Raw genomic sequence first — 15454 nt, 5'->3', positions numbered from 1 at the left:
CAGGCAAGTCAGTTAAGAACCCATTTTTATTTACAACGACGGCCTACCCCAGCCCTAACCCGGACGACGCTGGGCCAATTGTGTGCCACCCTATGGGACTCCCAATCACGGACGGTTGTGATATAGCCTGGAATCGAACAAGGTCTGTAGTGACTCCTCTAGCACTGAGAGGCTGTGCCTTAGACCTCTGCGCCACGCCCAATTTTTCAGCTTTTGATTTGTTAAAAAAGTTTGAAATATCCAATAAATGTCGTTCCACTTCATGATTGTGTCCCACTTGTTGTTGATTCTTCACAAAAAAAATACAGTTTTATATCTTTATGTTTGAAGCCTGAAATGTGGCAAAAGGTTGCAAAGTTCAAGGGGGCCGAATACTTTCGCAAGGCACTGTATGTAATACATTTTTTGTTGTTGTTGTTGTTGCTGAGGATGTTTTAGTTGCACAATTTAACATCTATCTAAGGTGTTTGGTGCAGTATTTCTCAAGTTAAAATATGTGCCAGTTGTTGTCTTATGTAAACAAAGTCGGAGCTCCTGTGCAAGTCGGTCTTACTGTGCAAGTCGGTCTTACTGTGCAAGTCAGTCTCGCTGTGCAAGTCAGTCTCGCTGTGCAAGTCGGTCTCGCTGTGCAAGTCGGTCTCGCTGTGCTATTGGATAGAGAGCAATCGCCTCAGCTGTTCACCCGATGTTGGTTAGGCATCTTCTAATCTAAACCCAACCTTAAAATGTACCCTTTGTAACACAACGGATGTTCCCAAATCCATTTTTAGAGGAGACTGACTTCATGACCAGAAGTATCTTACTTAACATGTTGCAGTGAATTTGAACACTAGGAATAACTGTTTCTGACTAGAGGCCATTTTCATAAGGGAGTCGTTGCTCTTTAATATCCATCACAACATATTGCCATGGTTTCAGCAACGATGCATAAAAAGGCATGAAGTGTGAAGGAATAGGAGGTTTCTATGTGTTTAAATGGGCCTCATGGGTCTCTCCCTAGTATCCTGTCACAGCCTTACACACACACACACACACACACACACACACACACACACACATACACACACCATCTGTTTTGCTATCCTTGTGGGGACCTCATATGGACTTCCATTTAAAATCCTATTTTTCCTAACCCATAACCCATAAATTTCATTGTATTGTACTTGTTTATACTGTATTATTGACTGTATGTTTGTTTTACTGCATGTGTAACTCTGTGTCGTTGTATCTGTCGAACTGCTTTGCTTTATCTTGGCCAGGTTGCAATTGTAAATGAGAACTTGTTCTCAACTTGCCTACCTGGTTAAATAAAGGTAAAATAAATAAAATAAATAAAAAATAACCGTAAACCTAACCCTTACCATAACCCATAACAGTAAACCTAACCCTTACCCTAACCCTTACCATAACCCATAACAGTAAACCTAACCCTTACCCTAACCCATAACCGTAAACCTAACCCTTACCATAACCCTAACCCATAACTGTAAACCTAACCCTTACCATAACCCATAACCGTAAACCTAACCCTTACCCTAACCCTTACCCTAACCCATAACCGTAAACCTAACCCTTACCATAACCCATAACCGTAAACCTAACCCTTACCCTAACCCATAACCGTAAACCTAACCCTTACCCTAACCCATAACCGTAAACCTAACCCTTACCTTAACCCTAACCCATAACTGTAAACCTAACCCTTACCATAACCCTAACCCATAATTGTAAACCTAACCCTTACCATAACCCTAACCCATAACCGTAAACCTAACCCTTACCATAACCCATAACCGTAAACCTAACCCTTACCCTAACCCATAACCGTAAACCTAACCCTTACCCTAACCCATAACCGTAAACCTAACCCTTACCCTAACCCATAACCGTAAACCTAACCCTTACCATAACCCATAACCGTAAACCTAACCCTTACCCTAACCCATAACCGTAAACCTAACCCTTACCCTAACCCATAACCGTAAACCTAACCCTTACCATAACCCATAACCGTAAACCTAACCCTTACCCTAACCCATAACCGTAAACCTAACCCTTACCCTAACCCATAACCGTAAACCTAACCCTTACCCTAACCCATAACCGTAAACCTAACCCTTACCCTAACCCATAACCGTAAACCTAACCCTTACCATAACCCTAACCCATAACTGTAAACCTAACCCTTACCCTAACCCATAACCGTGAACCTAACCCTTACCATAACCCATAACCGTAAACCTAACCCTTACCCTAACCCATAACCGTAAACCTAACCCTTACCATAACCCTAACCCATAACTGTAAACCTAACCCTTACCCTAACCCATAACCGTAAACCTAACCCTTACCATAACCCTTACCATAACCCTAACCCATAACCGTAAACCTAACCCTTACCCTAACCCATAACCGTAAACCTAACCCTTACCATAACCCATAACCGTAAACCTAACCCTTACCCTAACCCATAACCGTAAACCTAACCCTTACCCTAACCCATAACCGTAAACCTAACCCTTACCCTAACCCATAACCGTAAACCTAACCCTTACCATAACCCATAACCGTAAACCTAACCCTTACCATAACCCATAACCGTAAACCTAACCCTTACCATAACCCATAACCGTAACCCTAACCCTTACCTAAACCCATAACCGTAAACCTAACCCTTACCCTAACCCATAACTGTAAACCTAACCCTTACCATAACCCTAACCCATAACCGTAAACCTAACCCTTACCCTAACCCTTACCATAACCCTAACCCATAACCGTAAACCTAACCCTTACCCTAACCCTTACCATAACCCTAACCCATAACTGTAAACATAACCCTTACCATAACCCTAACCCATAACCGTAAACCTAACCCTTACCCTAACCCTTACCATAACCCTAACCCATAACCGTAAACATAACCCTTACCCTAACCCTTACCATAACCCTAACCCACAACTGTAAACATAACCCTTACCATAACCCTAACCCATAACCGTAAACCTAACCCTTACCCTAACCCTTACCATAACCCTAACCCATAACCGTAAACCTAACCCTTACCCTAACCCTTACCATAACCCTAACCCATAACCGTAAACCTAACCCTTACCATAACCCTAACCCATAACCGTAAACATAACCCTTACCCTAACCCTAAAATAGCCTTTGTCCTCGTGGGGACCTGGGAAATGTCCCTATGAGGGCGAATTGTCCTTGTTTTACCATCCTTGTGAGGAGTTTTGGGGATTTCCTGTACCCACGAGGATAATAATACAGGCACACACACACACACACACACACACACACACACACACACACACACACACGCAAACACACACACACACACACACACACACACACACACACATACACACACCATCTGTTTTGCTATCCTTGTGGGGACCTCATATGGACTTCCATTTAAAATCCAATTTTTCCTAACCCATAACCCATAAATTTCATTGTATTGTACTTGTTTATACTGTATTATTGACTGTATGTTTGTTTTACTGCATGTGTAACTCTGTGTCGTTGTATCTGTCGAACTGCTTTGCTTTATCTTGGCCAGGTTGCAATTGTAAATGAGAACTTGTTCTCAACTTGCCTACCTGGTTAAATAAAGGTAAAATAAATAAAATAAATAAAAAATAACCGTAAACCTAACCCTTACCATAACCCATAACAGTAAACCTAACCCTTACCCTAACCCATAACCGTAAACCTAACCCTTACCATAACCCATAACAGTAAACCTAACCCTTACCCTAACCCATAACCGTAAACCTAACCCTTACCATAACCCATAACCGTAAACCTAACCCTTACCATAACCCTTACCATAACCCTAACCCATAACAGTAAACCTAACCCTTACCCTAACCCATAACCGTAAACCTAACCCTTACCCTAACCCATAACCGTAAACCTAACCCTTACCATAACCCATAACCGTAAACCTAACCCTTACCCTAACCCATAACCGTAAACCTAACCCTTACCATAACCCATAACAGTAAACCTAACCCTTACCCTAACCCATAACCGTAAACCTAACCCTTACCATAACCCTAACCCATAACCGTAAACCTAACCCTTACCATAACCCTAACCCATAACCGTAAACCTAACCCTTACCCTAACCCATAACCGTAAACCTAACCCTTACCATAACCCTAACCCATAACCGTAAACCTAACCCTTACCATAACCCATAACCGTAAACCTAACCCTTACCATAACCCTAACCCATAACCGTAAACCTAACCCTTACCATAACCCATAACCGTAAACCTAACCCTTACCCATAACCGTAAACCTAACCCTAACCCATAACCGTAAACCTAACCCTTACCATAACCCTAACCCATAACCGTAAACCTAACCCTTACCATAACCCATAACCGTAAACCTAACCCTTACCCATAACCGTAAACCTAACCCTTACCCATAACCGTAAACCTAACCCTTACCCATAACCGTAAACCTAACCCTAACCCATAACCGTAAACCTAACCCTTACCCATAACCCTTACCATAACCCTAACCCATAACCGTAAACCTAACCCTTACCATAACCCATAACCGTAAACCTAACCCTTACCCATAACCGTAAACCTAACCCTTACCCATAACCGTAACCCTTACCCTAACCCTTACCCTAACCCATAACCGTAAACCTAACCCTTACCATAACCCATAACCGTAAACCTAACCCTTACCCTAACCCTAACCCATAACCGTAAACCTAACCCTTACCCTAACCCATAACCGTAAACCTAACCCTTACCATAACCCTAACCCATAACCGTAAACCTAACCCTTACCATAACCCTAACCCATAACCGTAAACCTAACCCTTACCATAACCCTAACCCATAACCGTAAACCTAACCCTTACCCTAACCCATAACCGTAAACCTAACCCTTACCATAACCCTAACCCATAACCGTAAACCTAACCCTTACCCTAACCCATAACCGTAAACCTAACCCTTACCATAACCCATAACCGTAAACCTAACCCTTACCATAACCCATAACCGTAAACCTAACCCTTACCTAAACCCATAACCGTAAACCTAACCCTTACCCTAACCCATAACTGTAAACCTAACCCTTACCATAACCCTAACCCATAACCGTAAACATAACCCTTACCCTAACCCTTACCATAACCCTAACCCATAACTGTAAACCTAACCCTTACCATAACCCTAACCCATAACCGTAAACATAACCCTTACCCTAACCCTTACCATAACCCTAACCCATAACTGTAAACCTAACCCTTACCATAACCCTAACCCATAACCGTAAACCTAACCCTTACCCTAACCCTTACCATAACCCTAACCCATAACCGTAAACCTAACCCTTACCCTAACCCTTACCATAACCCTAACCCATAACCGTAAACCTAACCCTTACCCTAACCCTTACCATAACCCTAACCCATAACTGTAAACATAACCCTTACCATAACCCTAACCCATAACCGTAAACCTAACCCTTACCCTAACCCTTACCATAACCCTAACCCATAACCGTAAACCTAACCCTTACCCTAACCCTAAAATAGCCTTTGTCCTCGTGGGGACCTGGGAAATGTCCCTATGAGGGCGAATTGTCCTTGTTTTACCATCCTTGTGAGGAGTTTTGGGGATTTCCTGTACCCACGAGGATAATAATACAGGCACACACACACACACACACACACACACACACACACACACACACACACACACACACACGCAAACACACACACACACACACACACACACACACACACACACACACACACACACACACACACACACACACACACTTACCTTACCCATAACCGTAAACCTAACCCTAACCCATAACCGTAAACCTAACCCTTACCATAACCCTAACCCATAACCGTAAACCTAACCCTTACCATAACCCATAACCGTAAACCTAACCCTTACCCATAACCGTAAACCTAACCCTTACCCATAACCGTAAACCTAACCCTTACCCATAACCGTAAACCTAACCCTAACCCATAACCGTAAACCTAACCCTTACCCATAACCCTTACCATAACCTTACCACACACACACACACACACACACACACACACACACACACACACACACACACAGCAACATGCATGTTAGCCATCTGCTGTGAGATAAGTGAATGAAGATTAGCCCGTCGGTGCTAAGTGAAAGGTCTTAATTATGGAGGCTCAGCCTCTCCACTAAATCATGTAGATACCAAGTCTACATCCCAAATGGCACCCTATATAGTGCACTACCTTAGCCCATAGGGTTCTGTTGAAAAGTAGCACACTATATAGGGCGTAGGGTGCCATTTGGTACGTGACCAACGACAGGAGGGGCAACCAGGACCGGGTCAAAACCGTAATGGGATGTTCAATATTTACTGCCATGAATGAATCCAAAACGATCATTCAGAACAAAACAACCTTATTATTTCCAGTAGTAAATATTTAACTATCGAGAGAAGATGTTTATAGAAGAAAATTACACTTTTAAATGCGCTTCTATTTCTTTAGTGGAATACTTGACAAGAGTGCTTGCAGCAGCAGCAGCAGCAGCAGTGTAAAAGTACGGCACAAAGTCCACGTGGATTAGGTTACTCCGGGTATCTGGGAATATGCGGCACACCATTACTATGTCTACACAAAGGCCTGCCGAAACATTTCTGCTGATACAGTGTTACAAATGTATCAGTGTATTTATCACCCACTGCAATTAAACTACTATTACTTTCCTATGCGGTTCATTAATGATTTGTTAGGTTGTCAAAATGAAAAAATAAATAAATAGCCTGCAGCATTTAATCTATCTTCTTGGTCAATGTATTTTTGTGATGGCACCTACTGATGTTGAGTGTTACAATCTGTATGCATGATCTGGTTCCTCTCTAGATTTCCTCCTAGGTTCCTGCGTTCTAGGGAGCTCTTCCTAGGTTCCTGCGTTCTAGGGAGTTCTTCCTAGGTTCCCTCCGTTCTAGGGAGTTCTTCCTAGGTTCCTGCGTTCTAGGGAGTTCTTCCTAGGTTCCTGCGTTCTAGGGAGTTCTTCCTAGGTTCCCTCCGTTCTAGGGAGTTCTTCCTAGGTTCCCTCCGTTCTAGGGAGTTCTTCCTAGATTCCTGCGTTCTAGGGAGTTCTTCCTAGGTTCCTGCATTCTAGGGAGTTCTTCCTAGGTTCCTGCGTTCTAGGGAGCTCTTCCTAGGTTCCTGCGTTCTAGGGAGTTCTTCCTAGGTTCCTGCATTCTAGAGAGTTCTTCCTAGGTTCCCTCCGTTGTAGGGAGTTCTTCCTAGGTTCCCTCCGTTCTATGGAGTTCTTCCTAGGTTCCCTCCGTTCTAGGGAGTTCTTCCTAGGTTCCTGCGTTCTAGGGAGTTCTTCCTAGGTTCCTGCGTTCTAGGGAGTTCTTCCTAGGTTCCTCCGTTCTAGGGAGTTCTTCCTAGGTTCCCTCCGTTCTAGGGAGTTCTTCCTAGGTTCCCTCCGTTCTAGGGAGTTCTTCCTAGGTTCCCTCTGTTCTAGGGAGTTCTTCCTAGGTTCCTGCGTTCTAGGGAGTTCTTCCTAGGTTCCTCCGTTCTAGGGAGTTCTTCCTAGGTTCCCTCCGTTCTAGGGAGTTCTTCCTAGGTTCCCTCCGTTCTAGGGAGTTCTTCCTAGGTTCCCTCCGTTCTAGGGAGTTCTTCCTAGGTTCCTGCGTTCTAGGGAGTTCTTCCTAGGTTCCTGCGTTCTAGGGAGTTCTTCCTAGGTTCCTCCGTTCTAGGGAGTTCTTCCTAGGTTCCCTCCGTTCTAGGGAGTTCTTCCTAGGTTCCCTCCGTTCTAGGGAGTTCTTCCTAGGTTCCCTCCGTTCTAGGGAGTTCTTCCTAGGTTCCTGCGTTCTAGGGAGTTCTTCCTAGGTTCCCTCCGTTCTAGGGAGTGCTTCCTGGTCACTGTGTTTCTGCGTTGCTTGCACTCTCGAGGGTTTTTTAGGCTGCGTTTCTGTAAAGCACTTTGTGACAACCGATGATGTAAAAAAGGTTTTATAAAAAAAAATCAGATTGATTGGTGTCGGCTTGTTACAGATCTGTTTGTATACAGGCTTAGTCTTATCCACATGATTCTCCCTGCAAATCTTCTCTAATCAAACTGAGTGAGTAAAGAGCAGGCTGCCTGCTCCATTGAAGACGAAACACATTCTTGTCCACAGAGCAGAGCCCGCCTCCCCTACACTACAGTACAAGTGTCTCTTTGCAGTGTTGTGCACTGTAATAAACATTCATCGGCTTGCTTATTTTATTGCCGTGGGCTTGATTGATGGCAAATCTATGCAATCCTAGGGATCCTAGGGTGGAACTGCATAATTGAAAAGTGACAAGTGTAGAGAAAGGTTTTAAATCAATAAGGCATAAGCCAAACGAAGAGTGGCTTTTCTGGCCTTCAAATCGATAACCACTATCATATTTGTTTGGCTTATTGAATGATGCAATTACTGTACGTCCTGATTTATATACTAATTTGTTTGACATTTTGCAGGATGCAATCTCTTGATGCATTTTGTATGTCTATAATATATACATATTTTTATATTTATTGACCCTCTCTTGTTTAGACAAGAGTTGAGGGAAATTCAGTGAGTATAATTTTTTGGGACAAGCACACAAAATTCTGTTTTGTGCTGTAGGCTTTTATACACACACACACAGGGGCGGACTGGGACCAGAAATTGACGCTGGCATTTCTAACACACTGGACCATTTTTTTCCCCCGAGGCCCCCACAACCGTCCATTATTTTCCCTGCTGGCCCCCACTTCAGCACATTTCACTCTTTGAGGCTCCAATTATAAGCCAGATAATTATAATTTTGCGCTAAAAAAGTTTGACAGGCCCACTGCTAGTTAGCTGTTAATAACTGTGTGTGGTAAGAAATATGGACCAGCCCATTTGGCATTTGCCCTCCTGCCCTTACACAGACAAACATCATTTTCTCTAGAAATTCATCATGATTAAATTGGCATGCATGTCATATTGCAGGTTTTTATGTGTGCCGTTTGAAAGATAGTCTAATGACATAAAATCGTATTATTAGCTCATTTTGACCTCAAAGCGCGATAATTATGCGTTTCCAGTGGAATGACGCGTGATGCTGCGTTACTCTCCACGTCCCCATCTAGTCCACCACCGGAGAAAAGCATTGGTCTATCCCAGGCAGACCGGTCACTGTAGCCGCGCTGTTGAGGAGGAAACCGAACCGTACTGGTCGAGGGGAAAGGCATCCTGTGCCTCTCTGCCTTTTGCAGTGCGGCTGCTTTGGAGATACGAGGGACAATTCATCTATTCCTTTCCTGAAAGGAAGGATTTCACCCATAAATTATAAGGACCAGTACACCGAAAAAGGTGAATACATTTATGAATACATATGGACTTGTAGCTAGTTTCAGCTTGAGAGAGAGAGAGAGAGAGAGAGAGAAAGAGAGAGAGAGAGAGAAGACCGTGTGTGTGTAGTGCCGCTGCGATTTGCGAGATCATTCACCACCACTCGTTTATATAGATAAACTAGTCTGAACCAACAACCTTTTCTAATCCAATTGTGTTTTGTCGATTAGCCAAAGACCGAGGAGATAAAAGCACTTGGCATGGCGTGTTGACAGCGGCTGTAGGAGACATAATGTTGCCGTTGTGTTAACCAGGACCGCTTGATTTCACCGGGAGTAACAAAATGTCGGCCACGGTTCCTTCTAACCGAAGCGAAGGTAGCGCCTGTAAAAAGAAAGCTGTTAACTGTGTGTGTGTGTGTGGTAAGAAATCATACAAAAAAAACACCCAGAAACTTAGGACAAGCATGGTGGTTGAACTATGACACAGCATCTTTACTCTGCACATTTCAGCGGTGTGTGTGTGTGTGTGTGTTCTTACCCCCAGAATGAAGCACCTAGTCGCTCAGTTTAAAGTCTGCTGTTGCTTGAGCTACACTATGTGACTGTTAATTAATACATGTCATACAACCAGGTAATAATACAGGTAGTTTGCTACATTGTATACTGAGATGTTAAGTTAGATTCAGTTAGATTGTAACTACATGGATAAATATCGCCTCGATGTTATTAACAACACAGGTTAGCTGCTTTGCAAGCGGGCTAAAATAGCATTACATTGGTCAGCTGTTCAGATCACGTTTTCAAGGGGGTTAGCTAGTGATGTTTGATCGGGGATTTTTTTTTCTAGGTAACCATTATATTTATAACAGGCTAGTTTTAAGTATGGTTATATCTAGCTACCTCCATCACCAAGTCACCTGTTGAATATAGATGATCAGGCAGCATCAGTCCTCCCAACAGGAGTCCTGCCCTGTTGGGCGTTGTCCTGTAGCCACGATAACTTTTACCAACTTGGTTACATGGAGGACAAGAGGCAACTGGTGCTTTCAAGACAACTAGGAACTAGTAATCTTCAGCTCGTAAAGACTGAGCTCTAGAAAGATAGATTTGTTTTAATTCTTCTCCAGAGTTCCCAGTTGTTTTGAAAGCAGTATAGGACTTGTGATTGTGACCTTCTATTACTTGTGTGTGTGTGTGTGTGTGTGTGTGTGTATGTGAAGGGGACACACTCTTTTCACGCCACATCGATACAAACTGATCGTAGCAGAATGTAAGAAAGGATTTTTGCTAACCCGAACCCTTTTCCTAACCTTTAACAGTCTCCTAACCTGCTACATTACAGTAGCGGGCGGTGTGGGGGTAAAATCACTGGGGAAGTCAAGCCAGGAACAAAATAGTATGTGTTGTTTGCTCTATTAGTTCATATGCCTTGCCTAGTTCATATGCCTTGTCACTGTAATATATCGGTCTAAGGACGAAACAATAAGACACAGTGGCAGAGTAAATTCAACTACACCTGTGTTTCATCACAAAAGCGGAGAGTCTTTCCGTTAAAGTCCACGAAGCATATTGCATGTAACAAACAGTTACAAGAGGTGTATTTTTTTTAATATAATAAAATCTACTTCTACTAATTGCATCAGTTACTTGATGTGGAATAGAGTTCCATGTAGTCATGTCTCTATGTAGTACTGTGGAATAGAGTTCCATGTAGTCATGTCTCTATGTAGTACTGTGGAATAGAGTTCCATGTAGTCATGGCTCTATGTAGTACTGTGGAATAGAGTTCCATGTAGTCATGTCTCTATGTAGTACTGTGGAATAGAGTTCCATGTAGTCATGTCTCTATGTAGTACTGTGGAATAGAGTTCCATGTAGTCATGTCTCTATGTAGTACTGTGGAATAGAGTTCCATGTAGTCATGGCTCTATGTAGTACTGTGGAATAGAGTTCCATGTAGTCATGGCTCTATGTAGTACTGTGGAATAGAGTTCCATGTAGTCATGTCTCTATGTAGTACTGTGGAATAGAGTTCCATGTAGTCATGGCTCTATGTAGTACTGTGGAATAGAGTTCCATGTAGTCATGGCTCTATGTAGTACTGTGGAATAGAGTTCCATGTAGTCAGGTCTCTATGTAGTACTGTGGAATAGAGTTCCATGTAGTCATGGCTCTATGTAGTACTGTGGAATAGAGTTCCATGTAGTCATGTCTCTATGTAGTACTGTGGAATAGAGTTCCATGTAGTCATGGCTCTATGTAGTACTGTGGAATAGAGTTCCATGTAGTCAGGTCTCTATGTAGTACTGTGGAATAGAGTTCCATGTAGTCATGGCTCTATGTAGTACTGTGGAATAGAGTTCCATGTAGTCATGGCTGTATGTAGTACTGTGGAATAGAGTTCCATGTAGTCAGGTCTCTATGTAGTACTGTGGAATAGAGTTCCATGTAGTCATGGCTCTATGTAGTACTGTGGAATAGAGTTCCATGTAGTCAGGTCTCTATGTAGTACTGTGGAATAGAGTTCCATGTAGTCATGGCTCTATGTAGTACTGTGGAATAGAGTTCCATGTAGTCATGGCTCTATGTAGTACTGTGGAATAGAGTTCCATGTAGTCATGTCTCTATGTAGTACTGTGGAATAGAGTTCCATGTAGTCATGGCTCTATGTAGTACTGTGGAATAGAGTTCCATGTAGTCATGGCTCTATGTAGTACTGTGGAATAGAGTTCCATGTAGTCATGTCTCTATGTAGTACTGTGGAATAGAGTTCCATGTAGTCTTGGCTCTATGTAGTACTGTGGAATAGAGTTCCATGTAGTCATGGCTCTATGTAGTACTGTGGAATAGAGTTCCATGTAGTCATGTCTCTATGTAGTACTGTGGAATAGAGTTCCATGTAGTCATGTCTCTATGTAGTACTGTGGAATAGAGTTCCATGTAGTCATGTCTCTATGTAGTACTGTGGAATAGAGTTCCATGTAGTCATGGCTCTATGTAGTACTGTGGAATAGAGTTCCATGTAGTCATGTCTCTATGTAGTACTGTGGAATAGAGTTCCATGTAGTCATGGCTCTATGTAGTACTGTGGAATAGAGTTCCATGTAGTCATGTCTCTATGTAGTACTGTGGAATAGAGTTCCATGTAGTCATGTCTCTATGTAGTACTGTGGAATAGAGTTCCATGTAGTCATGTCTCTATGTAGTACTGTGGAATAGAGTTCCATGTAGTCATGTCTCTATGTAGTACTGTGGAATAGAGTTCCATGTAGTCATGTCTCTATGTAGTACTGTGGAATAGAGTTCCATGTAGTCATGTCTCTATGTAGTACTGTGGAATAGAGTTCCATGTAGTCATGTCTCTATGTAGTACTGTGGAATAGAGTTCCATGTAGTCATGGTTCTATGTAGTACTGTGGAATAGAGTTCCATGTAGTCATGGCTCTATGTAGTACTGTGGAATAGAGTTCTGTGTAGTCATGGCTCTATGTAGTACTGTGGAATAGAGTTCCATGTAGTCATGTCTCTATGTAGTACTGTGGAATAGAGTTCCATGTAGTCATGGCACTATGTAGTACTGTGGAATAGAGTTCCATGTAGTCATGGCTCTATGTAGTACTGTGGAATAGAGTTCTGTGTAGTCATGGCTCTATGTAGTACTGTGGAATAGAGTTCCATGTAGTCATGGCTCTATGTAGTACTGTGGAATAGAGTTCCATGTAGTCATGGCTCTATGTAGTACTGTGGAATAGAGTTCTGTGTAGTCATGGCTCTATGTAGTACTGTGGAATAGAGTTCCATGTAGTCATGGCTCTATGTAGTACTGTGGAATAGAGTTCCATGTAGTCATGTCTCTATGTAGTACTGTGGAATAGAGTTCCATGTAGTCATGTCTCTATGTAGTACTGTGGAATAGAGTTCCATGTAGTCATGGTTCTATGTAGTACTGTGGAATAGAGTTCCATGTAGTCATGGCTCTATGTAGTACTGTGGAATAGAGTTCTGTGTAGTCATGGCTCTATGTAGTACTGTGGAATAGAGTTCCATGTAGTCATGTCTCTATGTAGTACTGTGGAATAGAGTTCCATGTAGTCATGTCTCTATGTAGTACTGTGGAATAGAGTTCCATGTTGTCATGGCTCTATGTAGTACTGTGGAATAGAGTTCCATGTAGTCATGGCTCTATGTAGTACTGTGGAATAGAGTTCCATGTAGTCATGTCTCTATGTAGTACTGTGGAATAGAGTTCCATGTAGTCATGGCTCTATGTAGTACTGTGGAATAGAGTTCCATGTAGTCATGTCTCTATGTAGTACTGTGGAACAGAGTTCCATGTAGTCATGTCTCTATGTAGTACTGTGGAACAGAGTTCCATGTAGTCATGTCTCTATGTAGTACTGTGGAATAGAGTTCCATGTTGTCATGGCTCTATGTAGTACTGTAGAATAGAGTTCCATGTAGTCATGTCTCTATGCAGTACTGTGGAATAGAGTTCCATGTAGTCATGGCTCTATGTATTACTGTGGAATAGAGTTCCATGTAGTCATGTCTCTATGTAGTACTGTGGAATAGAGTTCCATGTAGTCATGTCTCTATGTAGTACTGTGGAATAGAGTTCTGTGTAGTCATGGCTCTATGTAGTACTGTGGAATAGAGTTCCATATAGTCATGTCTCTATGTAGTACTGTGGAATAGAGTTCCATGTAGTCATGGCACTATGTAGTACTGTGGAATAGAGTTCCATGTAGTCATGGCTCTATGTAGTACTGTGGAATAGAGTTCTGTGTAGTCATGGCTCTATGTAGTACTGTGGAATAGAGTTCCATGTAGTCATGTCTCTATGTAGTACTGTGGAATAGAGTTCCATGTAGTCATGGCACTATGTAGTACTGTGGAATAGAGTTCCATGTAGTCATGGCTCTATGTAGTACTGTGGAATAGAGTTCTGTGTAGTCATGGCTCTATGTAGTACTGTGGAATAGAGTTCCATGTAGTCATGGCTCTATGTAGTACTGTGGAATAGAGTTCCATGTAGTCATGGCTCTATGTAGTACTGTGGAATAGAGTTCTGTGTAGTCATGGCTCTATGTAGTACTGTGGAATAGAGTTCCATGTAGTCATGGCTCTATGTAGTACTGTGGAATAGAGTTCCATGTAGTCATGTCTCTATGTAGTACTGTGGAATAGAGTTCCATGTAGTCATGTCTCTATGTAGTACTGTGGAATAGAGTTCCATGTAGTCATGTCTCTATGTAGTACTGTGGAATAGAGTTCCATGTAGTCATGTCTCTATGTAGTACTGTGGAATAGAGTTCCATGTAGTCATGTCTCTATGTAGTACTGTGGAATAGAGTTCCATGTAGTCATGTCTCTATGTAGTACTGTGGAATAGAGTTCCATGTAGTCATGTCTCTATGTAGTACTGTGGAATAGAGTTCCATGTTGTCATGGCTCTATGTAGTACTGTGGAATAGAGTTCCATGTAGTCATGGCTCTATGTAGTACTGTGGAATAGAGTTCCATGTAGTCATGTCTCTATGTAGTACTGTGGAATAGAGTTCCATGTAGTCATGGCTCTATGTAGTACTGTGGAATAGAGTTCCATGTAGTCATGTCTCTATGTAGTACTGTGGAACAGAGTTCCATGTAGTCATGTCTCTATGTAGTACTGTGGAACAGAGTTCCATGTAGTCATGTCTCTATGTAGTACTGTGGAATAGAGTTCCATGTTGTCATGGCTCTATGTAGTACTGTAGAATAGAGTTCCATGTAGTCATGTCTCTATGCAGTACTGTGGAATAGAGTTCCATGTAGTCATGGCTCTATGTAGTACTGTGGAATAGAGTTCCATGTTGTCATGGCTCTATGTAGTACTGTAGAATAGAGTTCCATGTAGTCATGTCTCTATGCAGTACTGTGGAATAGAGTTCCATGTAGTCATGGCTCTATGTAGTACTGTGGAATAGAGTTCCATGTAGTCATGTCTCTATGTAGTACTGTGGAATAGAGTTCCATGTAGTCATGTCTCTATGTAGTACTGTGGAATAGAGTTCCATGTAGTCATGTCTCTATGTAGTACTGTGGAA

General features: G+C 42.3%; 1 protein-coding gene across 8 annotated transcripts in view; it reads left to right on the top strand.

Annotated features, from left to right (window-relative positions):
* Positions 1-15454, top strand: part of tjp1b (tight junction protein 1b) — a 281606-nt gene that overhangs the window by 118401 nt on the left and 147751 nt on the right. The window contains exon 1 of one of the 8 annotated variants that reach the window (XM_036960758.1): positions 9093-9387. The exons of the other annotated variants lie outside the window; for them this stretch is intronic. The gene's annotated coding sequence lies outside the window, so the exon portion shown is untranslated. Of the gene's footprint in view, positions 1-9092; positions 9388-15454 lie in introns of those variants that run through there. 8 annotated transcript variants of the gene reach the window in all.

Source organism: Oncorhynchus mykiss, chromosome 2, assembly GCF_013265735.2.
Source record: "Oncorhynchus mykiss isolate Arlee chromosome 2, USDA_OmykA_1.1, whole genome shotgun sequence".
Lineage (NCBI taxonomy): Eukaryota > Metazoa > Chordata > Actinopteri > Salmoniformes > Salmonidae > Oncorhynchus > Oncorhynchus mykiss.
The sequence above is the reverse complement of the archived record's forward strand: the minus strand, read 5'-3'. Positions and strand labels throughout refer to the sequence as shown.